Source organism: Calliopsis andreniformis, chromosome 5 (genome assembly GCF_051401765.1).
Source record: "Calliopsis andreniformis isolate RMS-2024a chromosome 5, iyCalAndr_principal, whole genome shotgun sequence".
Classification (NCBI taxonomy): Eukaryota; Metazoa; Arthropoda; class Insecta; order Hymenoptera; family Andrenidae; genus Calliopsis; species Calliopsis andreniformis.
Window position 1 is genome coordinate 14,540,762 of NC_135066.1, and position 27,019 is coordinate 14,567,780.

The following is a 27,019-nucleotide window of genomic DNA, read 5'->3' on the forward strand; positions in this document are numbered from 1 at the left end:
AATTTGAGGACAGCAATCATATAAGAGATTTCATTGGAAGTAAAATTTGCATAAGTTGTGACCAAAATTCTTTGACCAATTTATAGATAGTGAAATGGTGGTATTTGCAGATTAATCACACCACTACAGATTTTAATGATCTTTGAATATATTTTTAGGTTCATCATTCTGAAACTAACTATTGAATTCGAGCATTATGTTCGAAACTTTTACATGATGGAATAAGTTGACCCAGTGGACAAGTTCAAAAAAAGTCACACAGGTGACCCAACACCCTGTAAGGTCCCAGCGGGTCTAAACTGACCTAGTGGATTTAGGTTCACTATAAGCACCTACAGAGTGCTTATCGATGACACAGGGCTAACAAAACATTGGTCATCTAACAGTATGAAAAATCAGTACCTCGGAGTGCAGAGGGTTAAATAATCACTTTTGATGGTTTTAAAATGGAGAGATTTTTATGTCTTCTGGAAGCAGTTAGAAATAATATAAACTCACCATAATAATAACACGTACCCCACCACGTGGATTATATACCCTCCAGGATATTTTTCTGAAGCGGAACCTCTATTATTCTATAAGTTTAATTTAGACCGAGATAAGAAAACAGGAAACTCAAACAGTGAAAAATTTAATATAACTCTCAGTTCGCTATAACTGAATTTTATAATTCAGTTTTTTCGTACGTATCTCAATTCTCGTTTCTTTAAAAAACTATAGTCGTGTTACTATCAAGTGAAGCAATTTTGTAGAATTGTTTATGCAGTTGAACTTAGGAGTTTTCACTGATTTTCTTCTAAATTCTACACTTCATTGTACACGGAATCTCAAACGAAACGTTCGATTGTTTCCCGAGAAAGACAGACAGACTGTTGTATACAGCTTTTCAGCGCGGAACTTCGAGCTGGATTCTTAAGCACAGAGTAAGGAAACTCGATTAAGAGCAATCTCGTCCAGCGCGGCGGACTTTTATTTGGAAAGAAAGCCGTTAAAAGTAAATCATTGCACAGGAATTCAAGAAAGAACAAAGACCTAAGGCAACGAAGAATAACGAGAAATATTCGAAGTCTCTGAAACGAAACAATTAAAAGATTACAATTTTGCGAAGTAAATGTATTTTAAAAGCAGTGAACAGAAATGGGTAAAAAGAGAATCTGCAGGAGAAAGAGTTAGAAGGAACATCTTCTAAAATAAATTTCAAAATTTTGAAGGAATGTATTTCAGAGCAGTGTACTTCGTAAGTTGAGCCACAATGTTACCAGTTTGTTATTTTTGAAAAACAATTTCTTACACAATTTTTTAAGGGTATTTCACACACTGTAACGTGTAAATTTAAATTAAATTGCAAAAATGTCACAGTTTCGTAACATATACCTAAAGAATAAAATAACGATGGAAAACATCAAGAATAAAATAAATCTTCGTGTTGTTTTTCTCAAGAAAAGAAATACGCTCAATCGCATCGTTTGTCGTAAACATGTGACAAGATGACTTTCGTAAACTGTCTCCCTGCCTGGATTCGTCGATTGTACCTCTTGCACTATCGGCTTGTGACAAATGTCGACTGATCCTCAAGTAAGTAGACGGGGCGTGTGCATACTCCTTTACACCGACGTGAATCCTTTGAATTTGATGAGAATTGTTGTACGCTATGATATTTCCTCGGGGTATTTGTATCTTACAAGATGCTACAGATTCAGCTTGCATTCGCAGAAGGAATCTCTGTCACTTAGAACATCAAATAACTAATATCGTGGAAAAAGAGATTGACGAAAGAATGTACTAGATTTTCAAAAGCGAGTTTTCTAAAATATCAGTGCTTTTAAGATCTTTAAATTGTGTTTTGAGATTTTTAAATTATCTCAACAATGCCTTTGAAATTCTGTAATTGTCTGAACTCGTTTGCTGGAATAACTTTTATTTTAATTTGTTGTTGCTGATATAAATTTTATAATTTTGGGAGTTCATTTGCTTTGTTATAAAGGTCTTCCATTTCGTGTGTGCTAACTTTTTTATTGTGTATAATTCTGCAGAAGCAAAGCTGTACATCTAGAATAAATAGTAGTAAAGCCCTGCGATTCGTCAGACATCTAGTAAGTAGTGCGAGCCTGTTGCTCGCCAGACATATAGAGCTATCTACGTATCTAATTTTAGGTAGTTTCATATATTAACGACTGTTCTACTTACTGAATGCTTAACCAAAAACGGAATCATCATAGTGACGTTTCTTAAGTTTAATATAAATCTAGTATAAGCTACTCTAAGCTTTCTCTGTTCATTCATCTCATCCCCTGATTCTTTTTTCGAAACAACAATAACCATATTTTGTGTAAAATACACTTGATTTCAATGCCACAAATAGCCACGCATATTCTTAACTTTTTGATCTTAACTACTTGCAACTAGTCTATTCTCAGCACTGTCGTATTCACTTTACACTTTCGTATGTGTGTGTTCGCCTAGCTCTGTATCTCAAGTGTACGAATCTCACATCAGAGGAGTTCAATGAAATCCGAACAGACTCCTCACGATGGAATTCCAAATGGATTTTAAGTAGATCCAGGGATTCTCTCTGCCACTTGGCTCACCAAAATTATTTTGCACTCGGTGTAATTGCTGAAGTTCGGTGTATTCATTTCGATTTCTCTGTAATTGTTATACTTCAATTCTGTTAGCTGACCAAACCGAGGAAACTGGAAGCTAACTCCACCACGCTGGAGTTACTGATCCTATGAAAATATTAGCTTCCTAACATTTGTAAACCGAGGCTGTTCCTGGAAATGACTATTTACTGTGAGAAATAATTTCGAGTGTGCCATTATTTTTGCTGTGCAGCAGTATTATTCCAAATTTATTCTACACTTCTAATTTCATCCCTTCTTTTTGGTACCAATAGCTCGATGACACTTCGTGTACACTAATTTTGTGAAAGCAGTGATTATTGAATATTTAAAAAATAATAATAGTACGCAGTAGTATTTACAATATATGAACAGTCTATATACTTCAGTTTATAAAATGCGCGAATAACACTACAAAAATGATCCCACGAAGGATAAAGTGGTGATACTAACGATAACAGAATTATAAAGTCTCCCCCGCAAGCTAGTATAAAATTCCAGGTAACATCAATTTATACGCGAACAGCAATTTCAAACAGGCTGAAAAATACATGAATCGTTGTAGCCTGGCGCTGTATAAACAAGCTTGAATATGCGTGTACAAAAGCCTCTGGGGAATAAAGGAAACAGCGATTTCCCACAGACATATTGCAACGTGTGCATCACATGAAAACAGATGAACAATGAAAGATGGGTTACGTTACAAATTAAGTTTAAAAGACGTAAAAAGAAAGGTAACATAAAATCGCGCTACGCCTGCCAGGCACTTGACATAACGTCCGCACCTGTGGAACGTAGATTCTTGCTCACACGTGTGAACAGTCCATCAACATGATTCTCTAGAGTAATTTTAAGCCACCATAGAATATATTTTCGTTTTCCCTAGTACCATGATTCTTTTATACGAGCATATCAGTTTATGCTGATACTCAGATGCTGGGAGAGAAATGATTTTATGAGGATTGGTGTATATCGCATGATTGCAAATTCAATAACTAATACTATGGGAACAGTTGAATCAGCATTCTATCACTGTAAAATTATTTTCGAAATTAGAGATTGTCATAGTGGTACAGAAATCAGTGGATACTTTGATCATTTAATTAAGAGTACATATACATAGCTTAATTAATTGTCACTTTACTTTTGACCTCTGTTAATTTAGAAAACATGAATGACTCTGAATGGCTAAGAAGAGCTTCCTTGCTAATATTGTTGCGTATCATTAATGACAGTGTCTATCACTCTGATAAAAACTAGTCACTCCTTTATCGTACAATTTCCAAATATCGACAACTTCTATCACTATCCACAGAAAAATTCTTCAATTCATATATTGTTTATAATGGACAATCAAAACTGATAAAGAAACAATACCACGATAGTACAAACACAGATATTATTGTTTTCTATATTTTCGTTCTGTCAGCTCACAATCCGTCTGCCACGGAGCTTCTATTCCTTGTTCCGATCGTTAACTACTGACTTTTCAATACTTGACAACTGATTGACTGTCCATTGATTCTTTTCATTCAACTACCTTTCAATGCTGGTCTTTTCAAAGAATCCGAATCGTTTCGTTAAATTCAGAAAATCATTTTACTAACTGTGGCAATTTAATAAAATAAGATTAAATTAAAACTACAAACAACACAGTGAATTAATATAATAATTTGTAATTACAAGAATTACTTTCTTCTTTTAATTAACTAAAATATAAGACGAATAATGTCGAAAAGGTCGAAAGTATGATCGAGCACGAGAGATTTAGCCTTACAGGACTGATATGATGAGATGGGGTGGGGTTTGGGACCAATAATAGTTCTATGATAGGGCCTGGTAAGGATGATATGAACTCTGCTGCTCGGTGACGTCACGAGGTAGAAAGGGAACATTTCGAATGGAGCGGGGATGGCTTCACCAACCAGTGATTGCTAGGAATCCCCAACCCATTCGAAAAGTTCCCTCTCTACCTTCTGACGTCACCGAACAGCAGGTTTCATACCATTCCTGAGGCTTGATGATAATAAAACAGACCGATTATTCCGGAGTGGGGTGCAAAGGGATCCATTGACGCCATTCCTTCTCTAAACGTCGAAGTAAACGCAAGCAGTGAAGTGCAGCGCAGTGTGGTGCAGTATAGTGCAGTGTAGTGTAGTTTAGTGATCATGGAATTGTTTGGTTAATTCCTGTGTAAAACTTACTCTAACCCAAACCTAATTCAAGACTCTTTCAAAGCAGATAAATATTAAAAATATTTATGATATAGTGGTCAATGACCAATGCAACACTCTTTAAAATTGTTATTCATTCAGCAAACACGATAGTAATAACACGTGGCATCTAAATATATCCAAACTGTTATACAAATCAAAATTTCAAGTAAAAAAAAGGGAATTAGGTTAATAACAAATCACACAGACCATTACTTCTCATAAGAAAATTATACCAGAAGCATTGATATCTGTAAAAATGACCACTACCCTACAACACGTGTCCTTAACAGACACAATACCGCTTATAACAAAAATAACGAAGTTCCCCAAACAACTTACTCCCCCCTCGAAACAGCTCGAATGAAGTCATTGAAGTGCAGAGAAAAGGACGCAGCAAATGGACATCGGGGACGTAACAGGTACGGCACGGGACTAAAGAGACAAAGGGTACGCGGTCAGCAAGAACGTCGAATAGGCACATGGTTCCTAAGGCCGTGCGATTAAAACGAGGAAGAAGTACAAACAGTCGAGTCAGGAAGAGGAAGTGGTCTGAAAACAAAGAAACAGGGTGAAAGGCTAAAACGTAGACAGAGAGGGATGGATTAGGGCTCGAGCAGAGGGAACAGAGAGGGCTGACTGTGGCCGAGGGATAGGGAAGTTCGCAGACAGTTTAAACCCCGCAGTCAGAGTCGTATAACCCACTCTACCGATGGAAATCCAAGTAGTATACTACTTGACCATTCAACTGGCTGAATAGCGAATATCTTCGACCGTGTGGAAGGCCCGTTCGTGCACGTTCCACGTGTGCGTCGAGTGCTCCCTGTGTGTGTGGGACGAGGTGGGGGTGTGGGGACGGGGGTGAACCGCGAACGAGGGTGTGAGAAGAGGGCCACGAGGATGTGTGAATTTCTATCCACGCGGAGCATTCACGCACGAAACGATGAAACGGCACCGGTAGCTTTAATAAGTTCTCAGGATTGGCTTTTGTCTGCTGCGCTGGTCGATTGAGCTTCGAAAAGCTATACCGCGCCGCGGAATTTAGTATTAACCCTGCATTGGGAATTGCTCGGCGTTTCACTAACTAACATACATAGGAAAAGGATCACCCCTGGCGGAACAACGTGTGGAATTGTACCCTCGTTGCGTCATGAAATAATGGTAAGTTTGTGAATTCTTATGCACAGATTCTGTTATACTATGTGGGGTGAATCGATGAGAGGTAAACAGAATGATACAAGGTTCATTTGTTTTCAGCTCTAAGAGTTTTTAACGTTTTTGTATTTTTAACTATTTTTCTTTTTTTCTTTTATTTTTGTTTTATTCTTTTGTCTTATTTCCTGTGAAACGTTAATTATTTGTTTATCTGATTTTATAAGAAATGTATTTTTTAGTATTGTCGCTCTGCAGATTTATGATTAAGTAGTAAGGGGTTTACAGGGCGTAAGAAACTCATTCCTAAAATCAGCTTTCGCACTAGTAACTTGAAATTGCCTTCTCAAAGGTGAGGACAGAGTAAAGTGAAAGAATAGTTCCAAGAAAATGAGAATACGATCGTGATTGTATTGAGACACTGTAGTTTGAAGATGCACTTCAGAATGTTCAGTTCTGAAGCACTTTTCAGTTTCAGTTTTTAGAGAATAACAAATACCACAATTTAATTAGAACATTCTGTTATTTATATCAGGTGATTATTGACACTTTTATATAATATACCTACTTCTAAAAATTAAAATTTGAGAACATTTTTCGTTCTGTAATCAAAGTTACCATATCTGAATTAACGAGTTGTGTAAATTTCAACAATTAACTTTGCGTAGCTGAGAGACAGAAGTAGAACATCAGTGAAATCTCAAAAATGTATGGAACAATTCAAAGTTTAATTATAAAATTGTGACTGATTAAAAAGGATTCATTAATAATGCTTATTGGATCCTTTAATAGCGTCTGTTTTTTCAATAGAAACTTATTTTCTGTATTGGAAATTCGAGTAGACAAGGAAAATTTGTAACATACAAACTCTTGCCTCGGCAAAAGCTCCTAGGAATTCGATTTAATTAAAGTTCATTTACACTTAATCGACTTGGTTTACTATATGCTAACGGCGAACGTGAATGGAATTATAGACTATTAGTTTCCAGAGGTAATAGTTAACTGTAGGATTCGAACAATTCAAAAAATGAAATAACTTTGATTATTAATATAATTTATATAATTAGTAAAATGTAAATACTATGAAAGAGTGAAATTTAGTGTGAAATTGAAAATAATAAAAAAAACTCTTTAATTCTAAATTCCTTAATACCTTGAACTTTAATTCTTTAATACCAAAAAATCAATTACATTGCGATTTAATACATTTGAGTAACAGTGTATTTTATTTAAAAACAAATTGTCTCTCCGTTCAAAATGTGCTTTCAGATTTTTTTCCAGCAGTCTATAAAATTCCATTTTAATTTTAAAATTATAGAAAAGAATAACACGAATTTATCCGATTATCCGATACTCAAAGTCGATTCTGAAGGTGGTTGTCGATGCGTAAAACACGTTCGATTGCGCGATCACAATGTTTCGAATACCCCCTCTTCCCTTATTTCGACTGTAACTTATCGTTGTAATCCAAATAATAAAATTACACTGGCAAAATGCTCGGTCACTGTTATCGCATAAATATATTGATTACTTTCATTCCCCAATATTAGTGGGTTGGATTTCTGCGATAAACGGAATACCGATTGTATGAAATAATTACGTATGATTACGTATTTACTGCACAACGCGTGCATACAATTTCCTCGACGTGCATCGATGTGTGTGCATTGGTAGAGGTGGTGCTGAACCTTGGCCAATTTTACACTTAACTGCGTTGACACATTAGGACGCAATGAACGTGGACAAATCTGAAATTAATTTACCATACTGCTAGATATTTCCCATTGGATCATGTATACATAACAGAAGCGCCTATATTTTTGTAACTAAACAATATAATACTATATAAGTAATATAAAAAATTGGTTCCATAAAAATATCGAAAGAAATAAGATTCAATTTTTGCTCATTCTTGGAAATAGAGATTTTTAACATTTTTAATTTTAGCTTCTATTTGCTTCCCATTCGTAACCACAAGTACTATACGTGTCCCATGAGAAGTCCCTTTAAAAGTATTAGGAACACTGCTTTCGAAAGGACTTCTCATGGGAAACGAATAGTACTTAAACCTTCTGTTATCGAATCATTTCCTTATTAATTTATAAGTTTCAATTCCTATTTTCGCTTTTGAATATTCAGGATATTTTAGCTTCCATAATCTAGAACTGGTCTATAAATTTTCATAAATTTAGTAATATTGGCACTCTATCAACTGATTGTCGAGAATAAAAATTCTAATACAGAAAATGTGTGAATTCTTTTAACTGTGTCGCTTTTAAAATACTTTTGCTAACTATATGTATACAACAGTTGCTATAACTGCAATTTTTTCGCTCAGGAAGATATTGAAACCCCATTTCGTCACTTTGAAACCGTGAGGGCTACTGATAGTAAGTAGATACGGACAGTCTCATATAAGACCTCGCCTCGAGTCATGCGACGAGGCGAGTCTCAGTCTGTAGTCTAGGGGATGCTTAGTAGAAATCTATGACATTACGAATGTACGATAAAGATAAGCTGCGAATAATTTACTTACCAAATATTGTATTATTTCAGATAATATCGAAATTAACGAATAACGATTTCTAGATTATAATATTCACACAATCGAATAGTCAAACAATTTAATACTCAGAATATCAACTACCATACAGAGAAAGCAATAAATGAGAAATAAACTTAAAAATTTTATCAAACGAGACTTTGTCTCAACCATATCCTGAGTGGTAGTACGATTTCAAGTCATGGTCAGTAATACTTTTTCTCTGTCTCTCTCTCTTCCTCGTCCCCAGCATACTTTATATTCTTATATAGAACATAGCATGAACAGGTAACGCCAATTGTACATAAATATATCGATATACCTGTGCTATGTAGTATATAGTCGTCCCGAGATGTTTCTGATTCCAGAAGAAACGCACATAGTCATATACGTGCTCCAACTCGCTTTACCTATACAAGTGTATTCGTGTTTCCTTCTGGAATAAGAAAATTCGTTATACATATAGCTAAATATACAAGCCTTTGAAAGTAAATTAATTTATGAGGAATTTAGGATCTAAAGAAGTAAACCATAGTAGTTATTTAATTATAAGAGCAAGATGCTTCCAAAAATTGAAACGTAGTATAATAATACAGTTCTCCAAAAGAAAACAAAAGAACTAACTAGTAATTAATTTAATTAATTTACAGTCTTCACAGCCTTCCATGTCTTAATTAAATACTAAAATAGCACAAAAGTAGATACTCTAGATTCTAGTTTGAAAATCCTGGTAACTTATTTTTTACAACGAAACACACCATCCGATAAATAATCTTGGACTATCACTTTAATATATTTTCAATTGAAATACCTTATTTGAACATAGTTTTGGCATAGACCGCTATATCTCCTCTGTCATTAGCCTAATATAATTCCGATATTTAATACGTGTCCGAATGCAACTAATGTTTATGGGTGTGGCGATGTATTAATATATCTGAATGCAATTTTGACAGATATACGTCATTGCAGCTGATGGAGGGTTCGACCTATCTAGCGGATGTATTTATGGGGTGGACGTGTAGAATATGACCAAGCCTACGCATATACGTATAGTACACGGTGCACGCGAGTAAAACCATGTCCACCTACACCTTCAAACGCAGATGTCGTTTATATAACGCAGCTAGTGCCGTCTCTCGTCCAATCCGAAATTCTGATCTTTGCGGTATAATTGCGCGTAATTGCCTGTCACAGCATGGAAACATTTTCATTTCACTTCGTTGAAGAATTGAAATGTAGAGAGTGTAACCCTTTCACGAATATATTCATTAGAACTTCGAAGAGAGAGTTGCTGTCTTCGTTCTTCATTAGAAACATAAATGAAGATGTATAGTATTAAATTTAGGTACTATATAATTAACTGTTGACCATTTGGATTATTCTTCTTATATTTGATGATATTGAAAGGGATCAGAGAAGCAGGGTTTATTCAAGCACATTATTTTCTATATTTTTTCAATTATGTTGCAAGTGAATTTGGACTCCAGAGTTAGAGTGTATTAAGTCCACTTGTTTTCTGTATGACTTGATACATTTTGGCTCGGGGGTGCAGAAATAAGCTACAGCCACAGCCATACTCTTGCATTTAACTGCATTTTTCATCACTTTCATAATTTTCAAGAAAAAGAATTATTACATATGAAGCACTGAGAGTGAAGGACTAATTCCACTGCTCAGAAAAATCGAAAAAATGAGTAATCTAAAATACAGGATTTCTTCATAATAAATTAATACTATTAACTCAATTTTTTAACAAATATGACTTAGTTCACTTTTGCACTCAATACCTCATATCTTGTTCCCTAGAATATGCAAAAATCTTAGTAGACACTTTTCCCTAAAAGAACATTTATCCATATCAAAATGAAAGCTCCCTAGTTTTTAACGTCGTCGTCCCATTTTAACCATCCCTAGTTAGACCATAATCGAGTGGCATAAGTGTGACGAATGCCCTCAAAGGGAATCGACAGCGGATCCAGGACGATTTCGCGTTGTATTTATGGGGACGTGTCGCGTGTGTAATAGGTCCAAGGGATATAGGATAGAACGTAACTCAGCATCAGAGCTGGCCAAGCGACGGTACAAGTCGTAGCCGAGGCCGAGGCTGGAGCCAGCTTCGCCTACCGTTCCTATGTTTCGGTAATCCCAGGCAACACGGCCACGCAATACCCCCATAGATATCCCATACGGAGTTACGTCGCGGCCATTTCACTTGCCAGTTACTTTGAGGTCGAACAAACCCTCCGCCCCTCTCTCTCTCTTCGGCCTGGCTTCGTTCTCCTGTCCGTTCCGATGCGATACCATCTTAATCGTGCTAATTCGCGCCCACCCATCACCGGTTGACACTTGTTGTACTACAGCTCGCCTTAGTTAAGCAGCGGAAACTCTAAGGCGCGCGCCACGGTGTCACATTTAATAGATAGGCTTAACACGCGATCGCTAACGTTGTTCAGGGGTTTACGTCGTAGCGAGAGGAGAGGACAAATGGCACTTTCTTTACGGTAGGGCTTTGATTATCTGAAGGACCGCGGGATTTAAACCTTTTTTTAGGGTAAGATACTATTATTTCAGTGTTCAGAGCCACGGTGTCGTGTTTAATAGATAGGCTTAACACGCGATCGCTAACATTGTTCAGGGTTTATGTCCAAATAAGAGAAGAGGAAAACAGTTTTTTAGAGCAGGACTTCGATTATCTGAAGGACCGTGAGATTTAAACTTAAAATGTGCTTTTAATGGCTAGCTTTATGTTTTAGGGCTAACTACTACTATTTCACTGTTTAAGAGAGGCACGGTGTCAGATTTAACAGATAAGCTTAACACACGATCGCTAGCATTGTTCTGGGTTTATGTCCAAATAAGAGCAGTGGGAAATAGAGACTTTTCTTTGCAATAGGACTTCGATTATCTCAAAGTCTACGAGATTTAAACCTACAATATCGTTTTTATAGCTAGATTTATTTTTTAGGGTAAACTTTTATTATTTCACTGGTTAAGGGAGCTATCACGCTCAACTATCGTCACTGATTGATAGCCACTAACCAAATTTTAAACGTAGAAACGACAAATCTAATATAGTAATTGTATCTGAGAAATAATAATGTTACTTGCAAATAATCTACTATGAGTTATTTTTTAGATATAATTACTGTGTTGAACCTGTCATTCCTGTGTTTGAAATTTGGTCAGTGGCTGACGATCGATGGTGATGGTTGAGCGTAACTGCTCCCCCTAAGCCTTAATCGATATTCGACTGTACTCTTATTTTTATTACACCCAATATGCGCAACCCTAAATAACAGAAACGTTGAATACTGGAAAATCGGTTAATGCGGGTTTTACCGTATTTAATCTGTGAAAATAGTAGTTGTGGTATTGGACTGACAATGAATTCAAGATCTAACCAGATCGATTTGAGATCCTTCGAAGCACTTCATAAAATCGAAAAAACACAGTACATTTTCTCGTATCCGAAATAGTAAGAAAACAGAAAGTTCAAATAAACAAATGATGGAATTTTCGGACAATAGGATAATCACTTTTCTGATACCACATTCACCCGAATAGAAATCAACAAAATTGAGTTTTTGTTCTATCTAAGGATCCCCTCTCTTCCTAACTCATAGATAAGTTTCTCGATATAAATAGCATTGTTAAATCCAAAATATTGAAGTTACGAACAAACTATTCCCTCCATTTATCCAAAAGGAGAATTTTTCAAAATCGATAAACTATTCAACCACATTTTCGCGTTACACTTTAAGTCTCAAAATCTGACAGAAGTCGTCGAATGAGTCCCCACTGAAGGAACACGAAAAAAAATTTCTCGCAGGGAACATAGCATCGATATCAACAGCCCGCTAACTTTCTGTTCAATTAACTCGATCTAGAGGAGCTTTTAATATCCAGAGAAAGAAATCGAGTCACTTTAGAAGGTAGATCCCCGTTGAAGCGAGTTCGCCGTCCCATTACAGTTGAGCCCAATGTCTCGCGGCGTTCGCAAGTAGCTACTTCTGAAAGTCCATTTTCAGGCCTGACCTCCAGCAACCTCGGAGCACTTACGGTCGTAGCAGCTGGAACAGCTTTGGGCGATATAGGGAGAAACGAGGAAGACTTCTTTCCTTCCGATGAATCACCCTCGAAAAGAGGGTTGCAGCCAGGACAAGGGTCACTCTTCGTTATAGGAGAATGTCGTCCACTTGCTATGCGGCCGGCACGGCCATCATAATATGCCTTGCATAATTATTACTGCTATGGTATTGGAAGGAGACTTCTTATCTGTTCCTGATCGGAATACCGGATCGCAGTCAGGAAAGGCAGAGATTTTTGCGTCACGTAGAGACAGAAGATTCTCACGGAAAATCAATTTAATCCTTTTAGTTCTGGCTGGCTGGTCTATCGGTCCATGCCTTGTATACGAAACCTGCCGCAGACTGATTTAGACTTCCTTCTGTGAGATAAAAGTGTTGGTATAGTGTCTTCTTGCAATGAGGTCGCAGCTTAAGATTAGCGAGCTTATAGCGTATAAGGGTCATGTGTTTGAGGTTGATTCATGGTACTGGTGGCTAGCTTTTATGTGGTAGGAGACTTCAGTGAGAAGATAGGAAACCGAGATTCATTCTCTTCAAATAATTTTAAAAAATAGTGAAAATTATAGTAAGCTTATAAAAAGAAGGTTCATAAATTATTTCTTTATTCTTTGGCGTCTTTCTTTATCCTGTTATATTTTTACTTTGTGTGTGTGAATAGTGGGTAAGATATACTTTATTATATGTGGATCATAGGATATTGTACTGTGTAATAATAGTAAGATATTATACTATGCTAAAATATTCGTGAAATGTGTCTGACTTCTCATTCTACTGACTTATTCTACTTGGAATCGTTGCTTGCATTAGCCAAATCAGATGCAGCGATGTCAGTAGAATATGTCCTTCAAATCAGACACATCTTATGCATGTTTTATGCTTCACTTTAATACTTAATAACTTGAAACCAAAACCTCAATCACAATTTCATCATTCTTTAACTTCGTTTTATTTTCACATCACCTCTTACAATCGTTTCTTAGAATTTCTGAAATTTTGCTCTCAAACATTCTGTATACATAAAAATCTATACAATTTAAAAATATTATTACTGTCACTATTATTCATTTAATTTTCTGCAAAGTTCATTTAAACTTCCAAAGTACTTCTGACTACTTTTCAGAAAACGCCTAAAAGAATAAAAGAAATAAGTACAAAATTCTTTTTTAAATTCTACCCAATTAATTTGCACATCCGATAAATATTTTCTCAAGTACCATATCAGCATTAAATCTTTACAATGAATAGATTTGTTTCGTCGACTGCAGAGAAATATTTAAACGACGAATGAATACGTTCTCTTCCGTTAACATGTTAAGTAACATGTTAAGGTTGCAGCCTCTTCTCTCAAAATATGGCGACATGTTTTTAATTACGTTCAAAGCTGAGCAGAGTGAACTTGCGCGGTTCAAGCACACCGCTGAGCACTTTCTTCAAAATTCACGGCACCGGGAAAGTAAAGTAACAAGATTCCACTACTGCTAACTCCAATTATCACTGGTAATGTCCTCGTTGCAGCTTGACGAACTTTCCGAGCGCCTTTCCGACACAGGTAACTGAAAAGTTTCTCAGAAAGATTCAAAACCTATTAAAGAATTCCATGGCAACGCTCTTGACACTATCCAAGCATGTCAGTAACAGAAACGTCGACCCTCGACAGGGGTAAGAATAGGGTTTTGGTCTTCGTCCTCCGACACGTTGCTTTCCGCTACGATGAACAACAATGGCTGGAATTATTAAGAAAGTTTCTTCGGTTTTTATCTTAGACAGTCGGCGTGCTTCAGAAAATAATTAGCATCGCTCCACCTCTGAGAGGCTGCGTCTTCCTTTCGACCTTCTATGCGTAGGTGCTCCCTGCCGTCTTTTCAACGTCTTTGGCCGATTTTCAATGCTACACTAGGTAGAGGTTTACACCCTCAGCTTTTTGCATCAAATGCAGAGAGTTTTTTCTTTTTTTACTGAACCTTTGATACGTTTTACGGTTCTGCTTCATGTCTTGAGTGAGATGAGGATTGGGATGAGTGAGAGGAAGATGAAGATTCATCATGAAGATTCAAAATAGATCAGGTTATATATCATTTTTTAATAATATACAGGGTATTTCGTAACATGTGGAACCCACTTCTGGAGTTGATTGTATGTTTATTAAGAATGGAAAAATATCAGAATTTTCTGGTTTAATTACCTTTACAGAAGATGCTCGAAATGACCATCTTGTTTTTGAAGACAAGCCTGCAGTCGTCTTGTCATCGATCTGGTTACTCTCTTTTTCCTTCCTGGTGTTCCTCGAATTTATTGGAAGCCTTTCTCTATTTTATTTCGTAGTATTTCAGCATTTTCAATTGATGTTGCGTGTACAATAGATTTTAAGTGTCCCCACAAATGAAAATTTAATGAATTCAAATCCGACGAACGAGCAGGCAATGCAATAGAACTTCTACCACCAATCCATTTATTTGCAGAATGTTGATTTAAAAATTGCCTAGCTGCTCGGCTAAAATGTGGCGGAGCTCCATCATGCATAAACCACATATGAAGTTTATAAAATTCATTAAATCTCATAAACCAAGACATATAGGACATGCGTTTGTATGACTTTTTTCATTGTTTTTAGGCATACATTTAACTCTCGAAGTGGGTCCCACATGTTATGAAACATCTTTTATAGTCGAAACAAAAAATACTGTTAATTTAATAGAGATTGTATTGTCACAGAAATATTTCGATACTTTTCAAATTGAAATCAGAAAAGAAAAATGTCTAATTCTAATAAAGTGTCAATTATTAATTTGTTCCTCCACTCATGCCCCTTCTTGAGTTCAACGTACGAGATACTTCATCTTATTTTATCTAGTTCAGTGATAAGATAAATCGAAACTTTGAAAATCTTGACTAAAATTCAGTCAAATAAAGGACAGGTAATTAAGGAATATGATGTCATCAAAGTTGAAAATCAAATATCAACCAAGATAACATTGTGCAGCATCACATTTCTCTCATTCATAAAATTTAACTACAAATTCCTGTAATTTATTTGTAATAATTCGAATCTTCTGAACGCTAGCACATTTCGTGCAAAAATGCTACTATTCCTCCTAACGTAGACAGGATTATTAATCGTTAAAGCATCTCCTTCATTGAGCGTCGTCGCAAACATTGCGTCTCTATCCGCCACCGATTGAACACGACGCAAAAACTCTTCAATAGCATTCACAGAATAGTGTCCTTTCTCTGTGAAACTCTTTCTAAGCGGTCGCTATAAAGCCCCGAGACGTTCGTCTCGCCATACCCTCAGAAACTTGGCTACTTTTAATTTCTATTCACGGCACAGGGGCGGCGCGTATCGACGATTAAAGTGGCTTTAAAAGGCCAGCTAGGGCCACAGAGGACCGTACGTCACTTTGTATGAAATATTCTCATGGTGCAGGTCCATTTCATTGAGGTCACCTGCCACAATGACGAGGGCGCGCTGATAGAGGAAACGTGTTACGGAAGTACGTCCTGCATACGAAAGTGCATTCTATCGCTCACCTTTTCGTACGCATCTCCTCCGAGGAACGGCTTCCTCGAAGAACAAAGAGATATTTTGCGAGTCAAATATCGTCGATTGCGCGAATGTCTGAAAGATTCCACCCCAAATGGAGCAAAGAAACATTATACGGTCCTTTCTTTCCTGTAACACCTACCTATCCCACGCGTCTATTCCCGTTTCAGTAACTTTAGGGTAACCTGAGACTTCAGAAATATATGTCAATGCTTTAGAAGCTGAATCTACTCACTAAAATGGGCAAAGAATGTCGTATGAACGTATGCCCTATATATCCCATTACTTGTGTTATGGATGATTGAAGAAAATCTTTGAAATATCCACCACGTGCCTCAACAATATAAAAATGTCGTATGAGCATATGTCTTATATACCTTACTGCTCCAGTTATGGATGATTAAAGAAAATCTTCGAAATGTCTACTGGACACCTTAGAATTAACATCGAGTTTCCCACTGGCTCGAAAATATCAGGCGTTCTTCAAGTAGTCTGAAATTTATTTTGTATCCTTTGTTGCAGTTCGTGCACATTATTTACTTGTATTTAATACTCAATAAATTTTAAATGGCCCCAATGGTAAAAATCTAATAGCGGACACTTTCGGACCTTTTCTTTAATCATCCGTAAATCGAAGAGTAAAGTGTGTAGGCCATATTTTCATATAACATTTTTTAGATATTTTAGTATATAAATTTAGATCCTGAAATATTGACACGTATCTCTGAAACACTCTGTATGTTCGATGAGACAATCATGTCTCCACGGAGCTATCTTATTGTAAAGACATAAGTTCACGGTTTAGAATGAGTTGGAAGCTTATTTATTAGATAGGAACTTGAATTGATTTTAAAAGGCAAGGGGCAAGTAAGGTGAAAGAATAATTCCAAGAATAAGTGGCAGTACTACAGAACATGTATCGAAACAGTACTATAGAAGCAGAGTCATATAACTGTATCACCTGAATTTTCTTGTAAATAATTTATTGCATGAAAAAATGTTTGAAACGAACGTCGTTTGACACCGAAACTGTATTCCTTTTTGACATCTTCCCCTCAGTACTAAATAACTTTTGTTTAAAACATTTCTTCATATAACAAATAGCTTACAAAAAAATTCAGGCGATACAGTTACGTAACTTATCCTGTATAATCAATAAGAGAAATATATTCATCCTGTTTCTATTAATACACTTAAATAAACAAATTACCAAGATGAAATAAAACTCTACTTAAATAAACTTAATATCATGGAGATTAAATAGAAAAACTAACACCTATACATACTTTGATCAATTACTTACGAATTCGTTATTTACATACCTGCAACTCATTCCACGGTAAATTCAAATTATAAATTGCATTACACTCGCGGGAGTGCATAGATATAATTTAAAATCAAAGGCTTACTCATATGAACATAATAACGCTGAAGCTTTTGCTCGAAAGGGGAATAAAGTACGATGCGAAATTCTGAAAGCGAAGACACGAGAGCGGTCCCCCGTTCTGATAAAATATTATACGTGATCGCAGAAATAGCGGGCAGAGTAGCGGAGGAATAACGCCAAAGAGGACATTGCTGATTAGATTTTCTGAGAGGTGCAAATGCAGCACGTGTCCACGCCGAGGCGCGGGCAGAAAATCATATTATCGGTGGGTGGAAAATGACGGGAATGAGGTAAACCAAGAAATTATGGAGGAATTGCATACGTGCATGGCTTTCTTGATTTTCTATAATATAATATAAAGGCCGCTGCAAATTCCTGATGAAATTCAATTCTCGGACCGTTGCATTTGCAGCTGCAACGTAAGAAAATTGTAATACATTGGCCACAATAAGATCATTTCTTCTACTAAGGAAAATGATCGGGGAAGGCCTGCAAATATTTATAATTATTTAAGAATTAGCAGTTATTGCTTATCTGTTAAATTAGAAAATAATTATAGTAGATATTGTGTACATTTCATTATATGTTTGTAAATTAGCTTATTAAACAATTCTTCTTAAGGTCTTATCCAATCACGTATTGTACTATTCTATTCGAATTTTCATTTCCATTATATTTCGGATTAAATATAAAATGAACAAAGGTTGAATATAATTTCAGTAGAGTAATTTTCATAATGGGTACTTTTCCTACCATTTCCATAATATTCCATGCAATAAGCTTTTCACTATAACTATAGTTATATATTATCAATTATTTTTACAGAGTATTCACTATGATCAAGAATAACTTTACATATAAAAAACAGGCATGATAATTAATTGTATAGAAATAACGCAAAAATGATCATTATTAAAAACGATATTCCATATTATAAATCGTTTTTAAACAATGATCAGCATTCAGAGATTCCATATTAAAGAAAAGCATAGCTTTCATTAAAAATGAAAAAATTTTTTAATTTAAAAATTACAAATTCAAAATTTAAAAATCACAAATTTGAAATTCTTAAAGCTTTTCAATTTAAAAATCACAAATTTAAAATTCTTGAAGTTTTTTATTTAAAAATTACAAATTCAGAATAAAAAAATTGTTTAACTTGTACACAAACTGTTACGCAAAGAAAGTAGCAGATTGCAAGGATACCTACACATATCAACATGTTAATAAAACATTCCCGAGACACAGAACGAAAGCAACTGTATTTGGTACAATTGTAAACTTCTCTTGGGTATACGTTTCTTTATGACGCGCTGCCGTGCAAGTGCAGCAAATGGAATCGACAGGCAGGTACAGGTAGCGGTTAAATGAAGAGGAAATATTTTTTATTAGATTTCTCTGTTCCGCGTGTGCTTTTGTCACAAGAAGTATGTGTCCCAGTTCCTGGAAATAATGACAAACTAGACGTTTTATTAAGCGAATTGAAGGAAACAATATCGTTGTACTTGTTCATCAACAGACTATGCAACTGGACCTTGAAGTATCAAGTAATTTAATTTATAGCATTGTTAGCAGGCTCAGTTAATCTTAAAGTAGGTGAGAAAAAAACGTATTGGTAATTGACAATGGGATGCACTCTTTACAACTGATTTAACTTAGAATACTGTCTTTGAGCATTTCAAGAAAGTCTCCAGCGCTGTGAATAAATTGACTCTTACTGTTAGTTCAAAAATTTGCTTAAGAAGTCAGTTTACTCCGAAGTATCCAAATATTTGAGTCCTTTCGAACTTTTCGACGCCTCGCAAATACTTTACTAAATTTTCAAGTCCAATTTCGAAAAATTGTATCATTAAAAGTTTCCCTTTTTCGTGCATCCCTGATGCATATACCGTCGCAACGCGAGATATAAGCACCATTCAGAACTTTATGACGAGTATCGTTGTTTACATTACCCAGGTGAATTCGCGATTACTGTTCAGCGGTGTTAAACCGTTCCGCGGAATAAATCATGGAGCAGCACATGCCGCGAGAGCACACTTTCAGATGTAATTGCTGCGTTTATGTTTGCAGAAGAAATCGTAGTACACCTTCAGAACCACGAATTCGCGAAATTCCTTCCAACTCGTTTCCAGATTGACATTTGTGGCTAATATCTGTGAGGGTGCTCTAAGTAAATCATGCATCGTCTGTACGTGTCGTTTACTGTGTTAATGGTATAATTTAAAGAAAATAAATTTGAACTTAAACGATACCATTATAGGAGAAAATTGGGAAAGAGTTTCTACCTAATATATCTTAGTATTTAGCTATAAATTAGTAGGTATGTATTTTGAGGAAACTTATTTTATCAGAATAGATTGTCGTAGTTTAAGTATAGTTTAAAATTGAACTGCTAATCCAATGGGCTAATGGAACCAATTATATCGCTATCAATTTCCAGTTATATGTCTTATTGGTTGATTGTAGCTATTAAGTTTAAGAGCCACTTGATTGTATCTATAGTTTATAGATAGGTCTTGTATCTCATCTTTGCTGCACACAGATTTAGCTGTTTAAATGGTTTTGAGATCGTAAGGAAATTGTGAAGGAATAGAATAGTAATGATTCTGAAAATAAAGTGGACATAGGACATAGGACATATAAATTACCTAACAAATCTCCTTAAGCGCCCTCACAGCCCAGACTGGTGCGTATTACATCTCATAAATCTAAAGGGGCAACAGAGAACTATTGCAGGCTAAGAATCTTAGAACCATAAATAGTAGAACCAAGTAGTATAAAAATTACTAAGTTATTTTAACATTCATAGGTAAAAAGTAACACAAAGAATTATATTATCTTCCAAATAAAAATTCTCACACACCTCTTTTCCTATCGCATACATACATATAGAACAAACTAAATTAGTGCTTCATTCGTGCTTACATAGCCCAATTCGACAACATTCTATGCAGTTCTAACAATAACTAGGAACTATGCTATAAACCCTAACATGGCCATCCAACCACAAGCACCTATCACATCCAAGTTCCACGAGCAATTCAAACAGGATTAGAACCACGCACAGAGGATCTTGCGTTCAAAGATTCCTCGTCCTCCAAAGATACGTCGTCCTTAGCCCCACCAACGAATATTTGTGGCTCGTTAGGCCGAAATTCAAACAAATGGCGCAGGAAGGAAGTCTCAGCTGGACGCGTGCATTTTTCTTTCACTGGCTCCCGTATAAACCGTGGAACGAATGAGGGAAACTGTTAGAGGACAGCAGGGGGAGATTTATCGTGTCTGTCAGTTACATAAGATAGTAACTAGTCTAGGTGGGATTGATCCCGCGAACCGTGAACGCTGGTGAGTGTATCGGTTAGCCCCGAAGTCAACTGCGCGCGATCTGCTGGCCGCGATCAGACGAATGGGGGCCGTTTGATAAATTTTATGGAACCGAAGGAGAACACAAATATTTTCGCCTAACTGCTTGTAGGTATTTCGTTTCTGTTGCTCGATGTCGATACCTGCTTCTGACAGGTAGCTCGCAGTTATTCAGTCAGCCGATTCGAGGGAACAGGTTATTCGAACGTGTGCACCCCTACTGCTCTTGTTCTAGCAGCATGTGTGCACGCTCGGTTTACGTAAGTTTGATATAGCCACGAGGGGAGGTCTGGACTGCTGGCACGTATGTGCCCAGCATTTTCTTAGTTCGCGTCCTTGATAATACCCGAAATAAGAGGCTCGTGTGCCTCCTTGCGCACGTAGGAGAAACCTAATCAGACAATTTTCAGTCCGCTTAGCTCCCTTTTTAAGCGGCTGTCGATCCTGTTTGCTGGACGATGGAAAGGGGCGTATCTGATTACCAGAGTTTCTCGTTTGACTCTGTTGTTGACTTTTCGGTAATAGGTTTTTAGTCGTCGAGGAGGATTCCTCTTGTGAGATGGGTGATAAGGATCAATTTTATCTGGGATTAGGATTTATATAAGGAAACGTTCTTTGGAACTTTAATTGTTAATTTAGTATGCAGGTATGGAGGTGATACTGTTCTAATGATGACCTAGAATATAGAATAACACTTCGTGTCTTGTTAAAATCGATATTGCTGCTTATTATTTGTAGAATCTCGTATATTTAATCACCCGTTAATACAATATTCCTTAATATTCGAATATTATATTATTCGAGTATTTTGTTACGCAAATGAAATATTTCTTGACGCCTGTGGCTATATGTGGAACAGTTATCATACAGGGTAATACTGTTTTGGATTTTTATAAAAGAAAATAATATAAAATATTCAACGAGAAAATTCTGCAATATTTTCCAATTAATCTGACATTTATTCCTTATTTAGATTCTATGTATTCTCGTGAATCCTGAGTACTAGATGTACAGGTATAATATCTTGAATTCTTGAGCATTTTCAGGGACATTTGTTTTAAATACATATGTAACGCGTAATCCAAGATATACTGCTCCACAAATCATAAACGTAGATCTTCTAAATCCCATTGCACTCTCCTCTGGCTCGCTTAAATTGAAAAATAAAAGTAGCGTAATGTAAGCAGGTATATATACTACTCTGTTGAAAATATACCAGGTCAGGTCAAAAGGTACAGAAAGTATTGTTATTCGTCAAGTTTTACTTTCGAAACTCAGTTTCAAAACTGATCTTAATACTTTGACAGTCATGACATTTATTTTTACATCACTACAGATAACATTACCTTACACTATTAGGTATAATACTAGTGTAAATTTCTAGTGGAGGCTACTGAAAAAATAAAAACACTCTAAATTGAATATGAAGTTGAATTACAAAACAATTTCTGTTAAGTTATCGTCACTGTATCATACAATTTTAAACGTATAAATCTGCCATAAAAAACATATTCAACCGATCTTAATTAACACAAACAATTACCTTAACAGATACTAAAATACAAAACAATATCCACCCCAGGTGTTTTCAAATACAGTATTAAATTCTATACATATAGTAGCATCATATTTGCTTCATTGTCTCGCCATCTTTACTGCCCACTAACACTCACCTCAGACATGTCACCAATAAGACCCACGTGAACACCAATTCACACATAAGCCATCAATGAAGGTGTTAAACGATGAAACGAATTTCGACACTGATTCGAGCACTAGGGCGGCACAGTTTCCCCGACGATGCTTACCACATCGACTCCTTATCGCCATTGCGTTCAATGCATAAAGCGTAAAGTTCGTATCTCATGCATACATTCATAGAGGCAGTGGAAAGCTGCGCCGAAGGGCCGAGACGAAAGCCATAACTTACGTTGCTCCATCGCCCGTCCCCGCCCCCCTCTGACCCCACCCAACCGTTGCAACCCTTCTTTTTCGCTGGGAAAGTATCGAGAATACCCGCGAAATCACCGGAGGGTGACTGAGGCACGTATGACGGGCAGTCGTGGATTTTGATACGCCGTCGAAGCGAGCATAAACCGCTCAAAATTCCATTTCCCCGCTGGGAATTCATTCGCTCCCCTAGACTCATTGAAAAATAGCCCACTTACCGCGCTTCGTGGCCTCTTTTTACCATAAATCAATCGTGTCTTTCCGTCTCCTCCTCCGCCCCCTCTCTTCTTCTTCCCTTCCTCTCCTTCGCCCTGGCGCACAGCGGCTTTCTTCTTCTCCTGCTCTACACCCTTATTTCCCTCCACATTTTTCTTTCCTCTCGAGCCTCTTAACTGTCCGTATGCATCGGATCGCTGCATTTCTTCGCTGGAGCGACCCATTGATGCAACTAATGACACCCTTCGCTATTCATCTAACGGATGGTTACTTTGCCGGTCTATTAAACGTCGATGCACTACTCGCGTGGCTGTGGGCGACAGTGGACTCGCTGCACTCGAGGGATGCGTGCTGTGTCATTTAAGGGAGCCCTCTAATTGAGAGGTCGAAAAACTGAGACTTTTTTGAGAATTTCTTCTGAAGAATCCATGAATCTTTTTAATACGAGGGCTTTGCTCACTTCTTTATTCATGTTTAAAGAATAATCAGGTATTTTGTTGGTACGCAATAATAAAAATTTCGGAAGTTATGTAATGATATGTATCGAACGAATAATAAATAATTTTAATTAGTAAGGATACAGTTGTGGTCTGAACTACGGTGAAGAAAATATCTCGATATTTAAAAAAGTGGCAGTACTTTGAAGTTGAAGTATCGATTTTCACATGTTTTCGTGTCCATCAAACTTAAAAGAAAAAACAGAAAAGAACATCAGATTTTAATATCTGCAGTTCAAACCATAACTATATCCTTACTAATTAAACTGATTTATTATTCGTTCATTTCAGATGAATAGAACGGTCACAAACATGTCAGTCATCCAGAAACAGCCTATACAATATATTATTACATTACTTTTGCAATTTTTATTATTATGTATTGAAAAAATTGTTGATTATTCTGTAAACGTGAATAAAAAAGTGACCAAAACCCTCGTATTAAGAAGTCTCATGGTTTCTTTGGAAAAAATTCTCAAAGAAATCCTAGTTTCTCGACCTCTGGCCTAGAAGACCCCCTTAAAGGAGCTCTTAGATGTTGGTATTTATTAGCAATGCTGAAAATAGGATCTTTGCTATTACGATGGATCTATATAAAGCGTTTCGAGAAAAGAGGGTCGGGGATAATTTAGGAGTAAATTCTGAAAGGGGTTTTATTATTTAAAGTAGATGACCGCAATTTCGCCAGTACTCTGAAATTCTCCACACATGAAAAATTGATTAATTCATTATTAAAATCGAAAAATAACACTGGTGTAAAATTTTTAGAGAGAATGGACTTCGTTTTACAGCGTTTCAACCAAAAATTACAATTTCCTGATAAACGATAAATATTTTTGTAAAACGTGAAATAATCACGTAAGATTCAAGATGACTTACACAAAGCTCTCGATTTAATAAGACTTGTCTCGTCTTGTATGCAAATTTACTAAGGCAAACAATTCTTTCAGTTTGACTAGTAAATTCTGAACAAGAATTCTCTTAGACCGAGTTGACAACCCTTTCCGCTACCATATGGCGAAATTGCGTGCTCCAGGTGTGGCAATTTCTCCAGTTGCAGCCTTTGACTATTTTGTTCTAAACTATAATTAAAAAATCCTTTTATGGGTCATAATTTATTGTAGGTATCAGATAACACCTGAAGCTTCATAAAACATTCAATAATTTCATTACATGCTTATTAAGAAATATTATACAATGGTTTAAACATTAGCATGACAAAGTAAGAGTCCCTACCTTACGAAAAACTGAATCACTGCTTGAGTTACAATAATTAAGCAGTATCTTCTATTATGCTTCAGTTATCTAAGAATCAACAATTAATAAACTAAGACTGAAGTGCAATTTTGATATTCTGTATTTTCGTTTCATTTGAATCCCTTTTTCCGCCACTTCTAATCGAACACTCCACACATCAATCACTTTCGAATTAACAAGCCCTCTCAGGGTAGACAAACCAGGAAATGCTCTGAAAGCTTACACCTTTACGTACACACGATAATAACGGTAACAATCTCAATTCTCCTTAAATATTCCTGATAAAGTGTTTTTTGATGAAAAAGAGGTTAATTCCACAGTTCCATCCGTCCGCTAATTCACCTCAGATTCATTAATCAAGAAAAAGGGGAAGGGAAAAGGGTAGCCAGTTCTTAGGGTAATGACCGATACCTTGGAATCTTTTCGAAAGTCTAGTTACATATATCACGTCCGCTAAGTTAGATCTGGAAACTTTTCTCGCATCATTTCCACTTTGAGTGAGCAGAAACTCGAGAGCATAAGTTCGTTCCTTGAAACCAGGGTACGTCAGAGAAAAAGAACACACATAGCTTGATCGTTCTATAAACTCGTAAAGTTCCATTAAACCCTGGAGGAAGTTACAGTGGAACCTCCCGTCGCGTTGGTGGATATGATTTTCATAAAAATTTAGTTTCAAAAATCGATCGATCCTCGGGTCAAATTTATTACCAGCCCCCAGGAAGCCTTCGGGGTATAAGGCTCAAAGAGAATAGGAAACTGTCAAAACGATCATCGATCCTTCTGCGCGACAGCTCTCCTTGATGAGGAACGAATTAAGAACACAATGGGCTAATTACAAAACCGAGGGAAACACAATGGACCAATTAAAAGCAAACTATGAATAATAAGGCGGCTTTCAAGGGGTTGAAAAGCTTCTTTGAAAAACTTTCAAGCATTCATCCCTCTCCTTGGGAAAAAAGTACCTCCGCGGCGCGGTGGTTCACGCGCGTCGTTATCGGTTAATTACGTTTTACAGTTTATTCTCTGTACATGGCCATTCGTTAAAGCCCGATATTGGATGTCGAGGCCGGTCCCATCGTGATTTTCTGGAACGTCGAAAGTAACGAGCCATTGCTGCTTCTTTAATTGATGACGGAGTAACTGTGGATGTCGTTAATTACACAAACCCTCATCCCAGACCTTTTATTTGCGTGTTCGTTGCAATTCTTGTTTCACGCTTGCTACGTGGCCTGTACAACTGGAAACTGAAGGCGGAAAATCGATCATTAAAATTATTGGAAATGTGTAGTTGAGCTCTGTGTGATTCTACCTTAATGTAAGAATTTTTTACGAATTTTTAACTCTTTGAAGTTAAACTTTTTGACGAGTTTATTTTTGAGATACATATAGCAACATAATCAATATAGCTTTCGATGTTTTAAGGGATGGTGGGAGATCCCAATTGGAGCATAAAATGTTTTGTGACAATAGGGTCCAGTTTGTTTTTATTTTGTAATAATAATGCTCTAAAGTAAACAGACATATATACTAAATTAATAAGTAGCGGATTCTGTAATTTTGCAAATGCATTGAAGGGTAGAAATAGAGAAGAGACTAGATACATTTTATTGTACCTCTACCAATGCAATTTTTATAACACTCTAAAAACCCGAGATGTTTGTAAAAAATAGATCACGGATGTTTAAAGCATTTGCTTACTTGTTTGCATCTGTAAAATTACACAATCCTCTGATTGTTAACTTAACATGTAGGTATGTTAACTTTAGGGCATTATTATTGCAAGATGAAAGCAAATCGGACACCATATCATAGAACACTTTGCGCTCCAATTTGCATCCCCTACCAACCCCTAAAATATCGAGGCTATATCTATGATTGTTTGGCAAACCGACCTAAGTCACATTTCTTGTTTTCAAAATATTAGTGTTTACTGTGTCCAACTTCAGTACTATCTTATGGACTTGCCTCTTCTTGGACCCTTATTTTTATACAAAAAGATTCTTCAAAAGCTCTTCTTTCTAAAAATATAAATTCCATATCCTAGATATAGAATTAATCAATTAATGCCTTAACTCGAATTTTTTGAAGCTGTGACTTATAATGTGACTTTTGAAACTGTCTTACAACCACAGATATTACACCCTGTATATGCATTGCAAGCTCCAATTTCAGCTCCAAATAAAAACTCT

The 27,019-nt window shown here is 36.3% G+C and overlaps 1 protein-coding gene across 1 annotated transcript in view; it reads left to right on the top strand.

Annotated features, from left to right (window-relative positions):
- Dip-lambda (Dpr-interacting protein lambda) overlaps positions 1–27,019 on the top strand; it is a 78,252-nt gene that overhangs the window by 21,896 nt on the left and 29,337 nt on the right. The window lies entirely within an intron of this gene.